The 6,555-nt window shown below is 33.9% G+C and overlaps 2 long non-coding RNA genes across 2 annotated transcripts; one reads left to right on the forward strand and one right to left on the reverse strand.

The window, feature by feature from the left end:
- Window positions 1-229: 229 nt before the first annotated feature.
- On the reverse strand, window positions 230-2,247 carry LOC134280078 (uncharacterized). The gene is made up of 3 exons (XR_009994835.1): window positions 2,003-2,247; window positions 1,438-1,529; window positions 230-1,101 (listed from the first exon to the last, which is right to left on the reverse strand). It is a non-coding gene; the product is annotated as an uncharacterized LOC134280078 (long non-coding RNA).
- Window positions 2,248-2,405: 158 nt separating this feature from the next.
- LOC134280077 (uncharacterized) lies at window positions 2,406-4,371 on the forward strand. Its single transcript, XR_009994834.1, has 4 exons — window positions 2,406-2,597; window positions 3,159-3,219; window positions 3,389-3,433; window positions 4,040-4,371. It is a non-coding gene; the product is annotated as an uncharacterized LOC134280077 (long non-coding RNA).
- The last annotated feature ends 2,184 nt before the right edge of the window (window positions 4,372-6,555 follow it).

Genomic DNA, 6,555 nt, shown 5'->3' on the forward strand with positions numbered 1-6,555 from the left:
GTATTCAAGTGCGGTTTTTTGCTTTATGAAACTAGGTTTAAAACCAACCCTTTCCAATGAGAATCTTAATGTTTTTGTAATGTTGGGATATTAAGTTGATTAGGTGATTCTGTAAATGGAATGAGATTCATATTGAATCATTAAAAATAAAACACACTTATCCTTATTTGTTTTTAATTTTACTTGCAAGATACAAGATAGAGAACAGTTTATGCAAACTCAGCAAATTAAAGCAATAAATTAATACTTCTTTTCCATTATTCAATAATACTAGCAAATGGTACCTTTCAGACGAAAGGCCTATCTCATGTATTTTCTATACTACCGTATAATCCCTATTATCCGCCCCGGGCACTTAGAAAATTGCAAAAATGGGGTGGTTATTTTTGTTTTCTCTTTTTGATATTTAATGTCCTATTTTAACTTCAAAAAATCTTTTGAAAAAAAAAAAATCAAATACATGACTTTCATCACTGTTCAGGGGGCCCTTATTTCCTGACAATTTAAAAAGTCCTAAAGGGGTGCTAATAGGGGTAGGGGCAGTTAATAGGGATTATACTGTGATACAGATATCAGAATAATATATTTAAAGACAAGGGAAAATAATTTGATGAAAAAAAACTGAAATACTTTTAATAATCTTTATTGAGACGTTTAAGTTCTTTCTTTTTACACCCAAAAAAAATGCTTTACAATGAGTTCCCCCAAAAATGTATCAATGTTCACTTAAATGGTCTTAGGCTAAGAAAAATAAACCTTCAGATCAAAGAATTTGTATACCAGATTGATATCTATCACTATCAACTTATGAAGGAGGGGTGCTTGTAATTAATCATTTACAGCATTCAGGTTCAGGTGAGTTATAAATTAAAGTGCCTGACATTATTTTGAATATCTAAAGATTGATTTTTCCTGGCCTAAAAGATATGTTTTCTGTCACTTGGTTTCTACAGCTCAATTCACCGAATGTCCAGCTCAAAATGTTATCTGTGCAGTAGTCATTTCAGTCTCTTTCATGGTGGTTTGGCGGGCTGCATTACTAACAACAAGAGGCTCTACTATTTTTCCAACTCTGACCTGTCACCACATTCCTGATCATTTCTGAAAGAAATAAAAAAAAATGGTATTGTGTCACTGTGTTGAAGGAATGACTGTTTTGAAAAGAAAAAAGAAGAAAACAATGCAACTTTTTAATTTCAAAATCTAATCCCAGGTCAATCTGCATCATATAGATCTATTTGTTTATGATTTAATTATATTTGTAACACGTCATTTGTTTTGGTATAAGATTTAATCCATTTTGTATAACATAACTTGCCTACATCACAATGAATTACGTCAAAAATGTATTGCTACGTTTGACGTTACTTTAAAAAAATGTTAAATTTCAATTTTAAGGGACAACCCTGCTGTATAATCAGACCTGATCTGAAGTACCTGGATTTCCTTTTTCTCAAGAATTTTTTTGCTTTTAGGAACAGGAACAGAAGAATCTAATTCATGCTATTTTTGCCTTACAGCAACATCACCTGAAATGAATAAAAGAATAGCATACATGTTACACATAAATGTCTACATCACAAATAAAAATGTGTAGTAATTTATGTATTTATGGTCTTAACAATGTCTTCTGCGGAAATTATAGAATACTAAAACAAATATGATACAAGAGATTGAACTACATAGATACATGTACCAGATTTACAGCTGCACAAAATCTTGCAGTATAAAAAAAGATATTTTTGTTTTGGTTAAAAATATCATAAATCAGCATCAAGACACTAATGAAGGAATAACTTTTGGTTGACATTCTTTTTTTCTGTATGCCCATTGTAATGTTTATTGTTCAGGAGATTGATCCCTCGACCCTCAGAAGTTCAGTTAACTTCTTGGGGATCGATCTAACAAACTGTAGGTTTGCAGAAAAAAAACTTTCTTTCCAAAAGCTATTCCTTTTTAAGTATATTGATGCGGATTTGTGATATTCATTGCTAAAACTTACCTTAATTGTTGATGATCATGTCGATGCAAACTTCTTCCCGCTAGTTCATTATTCAGTGTTTATCAAACGTTTACGTTTTGGTACATCTGTGTGCAATTTCAAACGTTCATGAGTATCAGATTTCCTTGAGACAACTCGTACATAAACCGATTCGGAAACAAAGTAAGTCAATGTTTTATGTTTTGTGAACAAGTAACAAATATGATAAGTCAGTTCGTACACAAAGCTTTATTTTGTCTGTATAAATATTCAAACAATTTTATTTCAATTGTATATACGTTTTACTGTAGAAAATTCATAATATAACAATATTAAAAAAATTACACGAATCAGTTACGAATTGACTGGATACTTTCTAGTGATCATAATAGACAAGGTCTCATTGGTCAGAATTTGTATCAACCGATCCGATTGGCCAAAGTTTCCAAACCGCGCCATTTCGAGCAACAGAAGGACGCTGTCGACCATGGGGAAGACAAATTCGTCAGCATTAACTTTGAGAACGTTAAAGAACTTACTAGAAAACCGATAAAAGATCATCATATAGAAGGGGAATTCATCATTGCAACATTTGGCAAAGCTCGGATCTCGGATGGTACGTATGTATGTCAATAGTGATTAGAAATAGCTTTACAAGTTCTAGACTACAAAGAGCAACCTCAGACTAAGTGAAAGTTGAGACGTTATATATTATTTCTCAATATTAAAAGATAGATAAACTAAACTTTAATATACTTCTGCGTTGATCAATGTGAAAATCGGCCTCCTCTTTCGGTGTATGACGTCACAACATCCGTTTTGAGAGGTGGCTAAAATATAGATATTGGCTACAGAATCTGTCTAGAATTAGGGAGTGAAAGATGGTTGATTAACCAATGCTAGAAAGTGGAGAAATTCTTGTGTGTGTCCGTTTGTAACAAATTTTCGTCACTGTTTTCCCAGCAACTACTAATTGAATGAAGATGCTTGAAATTTCAAAAACGATCTTTCCTGGCCATATGGTGGAATTCTTTTTTGTTCAAATCTGATGTCAAATTCCTGTTGATCTGTCTGTAGCAACAAAACAATAATTTTCATCACAGTTTTCTCAGCAACTACTCGTTACAGATGCTTGAAATCTTAGCACATACTTTGATGAGGCATTTTCTACTTGCAGACAGGCAACACCACAGCAAAAGAGGAAAGCAAACAAGACTGTTGTTGCTCGAAAGGAAAGGGTATGTAGGCAAATAATTCTAATACTAAAGTCATGATGATGAAAACATACTTTCATATAAAGTAATCGTTTCTGGTTAATTGCAGGTAGATGAAATCTCTCTCGTTATCCTTCAGACAATCTAAATACTTGTTCAACAAGATTTTTAAATACACTTATATTTTTTTTAGAAGCCACAAGTTCTTAAAGAGAAAGCATATAAAGGCTACACAAAGGTAAGTTGAATTTCATACCTATGTTTTCATTTCACTTTGAAATAATTAAATTGAATTACTAAAAAGAAGAGTACTCTATTGTTTTTTATGCTCCCCCCCCCCCCCCCCACCCATTTTTAAGAAGGGAGGGCATATTGCTTTGCTGCTTTCTGTCGGTCTGCCATCAGTTTCCGTTCATTTTTTTCGCAGAGGTTGCACATATCGAAATGAAATTTGGTATACATATTAATCATAAAAATATCTATGTTAAGTTTTTTTGGGGGGTTACGATCGGACCATTCTGGACAGAGTTATGCCCCTTGGACTTGGAAAATTTCGAATAATTTGCTGTTTTTGTTCATTTTCTTTGCAGAGGTAACACATATCGAAATGAAATTTCATATAGAGATTTATCATAAGAATATCTAGGTCAAGTTCTTTTTTGGATAAGTTCGGACCATTTTGGACAGAGTTATATAACCCTTGGACTTCCAATTATTTGGGGGAGGGGGGCACAAGTGTTTTACAAACATCTCTTGGTTTGTTTTTTTTTTTATGAGAGGTTTAAAAAAATAAACACTTGGATTCTTTCTTTTACCATGAATGCTATTTATTTTCTTTCTGCAGAAATCATGGCTGAGAAGTATTCCGTTGCAGCAGTGCAAGTTCGTGATAAAATTATGGACATACAGAAGCCTTCCCGAAATAGAGACTTTTTTGACAAGTTGTGTACTTCCCTGTGTACTCGCCTGTGGTGATCTCAACTAGCAAGAAGTTGTATTATACACATGTAAAGAACAGTTTGTAAGCTCTTAAACCATTGTACAGAATTTTGGTAGGTATTTAGGACACATTTTGTTGTTGTTGTTTAAGACAGAAGTGTATAAAAGCATCCTTGTAGGAAATTTGGATGTAATGATTTTTTTGGAGTTATGCTCATGTTAAAATCAAATGAAGTGTATAAAAGCATCCTTGTAGGAAATTTGGATGTAATGATTTTTTTGGAGTTATGCTCATGTTAAAATCAAATTATTTTTTGTGTATTTTATGCTGAGAAATATGCTGTTACAGCATAGCAAGTTCGTGATAAAATTAGGGACATACTGAAGCCTTCCTGAAAGTGACTTTTTAGGTCAGTGCACAACCTTGGTGCAAATGTAAATGACCGCAAGAAGTTATGTAGTACATGTAAAGAACAGTTTGTAAAATTTAATGTAATGATTTTTAGGAGTTATGCTTATTTTAAAGTCAAATTAATGCATTTAAACATATTCATTCATTATGTGTAGGATTGTCAAGTAATGGAGGTGGAAGGCTGGGATATAAGCTCACTTTTTATTTCGATAAAACTCAGATTTGGCATATTGATGTTTTGGGGAAAAATATTGTACAGATAATTGAATTTCTTTAAAATTTAAGAATACATGAATACATCACTTACATGTTTTTAGTTTTTTTTTATTGTTGCAGAAGATTTGTATGATTTTTAGACAATACTGGTATTTATGTACATTGGACTTTTGTCAAGTAAGGATATTAGCCCGTCACCTAGCAGAATGTCAAACAGAATTTGTCATGTACTGATTTCCAGACTAGTTCCATGGACTGTCCATGGAAAAACTGCCAGGGAAATGCCATGGAATATCTAGTCAAATTCATGGACAAGTGTCCATAAATTCCATGGACAAGTGTCCATGAATTCCATGGAAAGTGTCCATGAATTCCATGGACAAGTGTCCATGGAAAGTGTCCATGGAATATTTTGCTATATTGCCATGGACATTTTCTAGTTATTTTCCACCCTTATTTTATCAAATTATTCCCTGGACAAGGAGTCCAAATACTCCAGGTTTTTTCCATGGACACTTTTTTCCATGGATTTTCATGGTATATCCATGGAGTTCCATGGAAGTTCTACAGCCGGGGACTGTTCATTCGCCAAACGCTCGGCACTAGAAGTGAAAGTCAAGGGTCTATCAGATATGACCTTAAAAACGTAGGTCCCGTGTCACGGTAGGCGTTGGCACGATAAAGAACCCTCACTGCTCAATGGCCCTGAGTGCCGAGTATAGGTCTAAATTTAAAGCCCTTCACCGGCATCGGTGACGTCTCCATATGTCATTGAGTGAAAAATTCTCAAGAGGGACGTACGTTAAACAATATACAATCAATCAATCAATCTATCACTGTTTAACACCAGAGAATGAAAATGAGATAAAGCTCCGCCCACTCTTTGATGTAAGCGGTCCAACATCTCTCCGAGCGGTCCAACATCTCACTCAGCGTTCCAACATAGATTTATTTATGCCCGCTCAGCAAAACATTAAAAATGTTAGACTTTTTTGTATAGAATTGTATAGGAACAAATTTCTAAAGGTATAACAATAGAATATATTTCCATTACTAATTTTGTTCTCTGTGATAACTCTTTGAGAGTTAGGGGGAGTTAATTTCTTGATAATTCTGTCGGAATGTAAATTAGGCAGGGCGATAGGTCAGGAGCTCAGGAGGCCTAATACGCTGGGCTTCCCCCGTTATGCAAATTATCCCATGTTTCCCTCTATTGTTGATCCCCTGGCATACTCTCCTAACTAAACAGTGATTCCTGAAATAAATCAGGTTTCCTACATGAGATAGATTTCCTTAAAGACTTATTAATACATATTATTCAAGAACATGCAATACAAATGTACATATTCTTGGAGGTTCAAGACGCGGAGACCAGTCATTTCGATGAGAACATATACATAATAACTGTCTTGTTACGGGGTTGCTTGTGCCATAAAAGGTCTTTAAGCTCCAGATAATTTTTTACCCCAAAGTGTATTTACTTCCTGATTTTCAAATCAATGCAAATTTTGATTTTCAGCAAAAAGATTGCAAGTTGAGAGAGAAACTGGCTATGAACCCATAATAAAAAAAGTAATGCCTAGTGCATAGTCTTTCTAAATAGAAATTGATTTTAATCTAAATCTCCGATTCTTCCTCCCCAAATGGAATATTCCTGGTCACTAAAGGCTTTTAAATCTGTACTTCGTTTTGAGAAAAATCAAACACTGAGTTAACCTTTATTCTTATTATTAAGTCATTCCTGTATTCTTCAACTTGTTGTACACAGTACTAACTTTCTTGGTGTAATGCGT

Source organism: Saccostrea cucullata, unplaced genomic scaffold, assembly GCF_032062105.1.
Source record: "Saccostrea cucullata isolate Sc308-1 unplaced genomic scaffold, CSIRO_AGI_Scuc_v1 ctg5801, whole genome shotgun sequence".
NCBI classification, from domain to species: domain Eukaryota; kingdom Metazoa; phylum Mollusca; class Bivalvia; order Ostreida; family Ostreidae; genus Saccostrea; species Saccostrea cuccullata.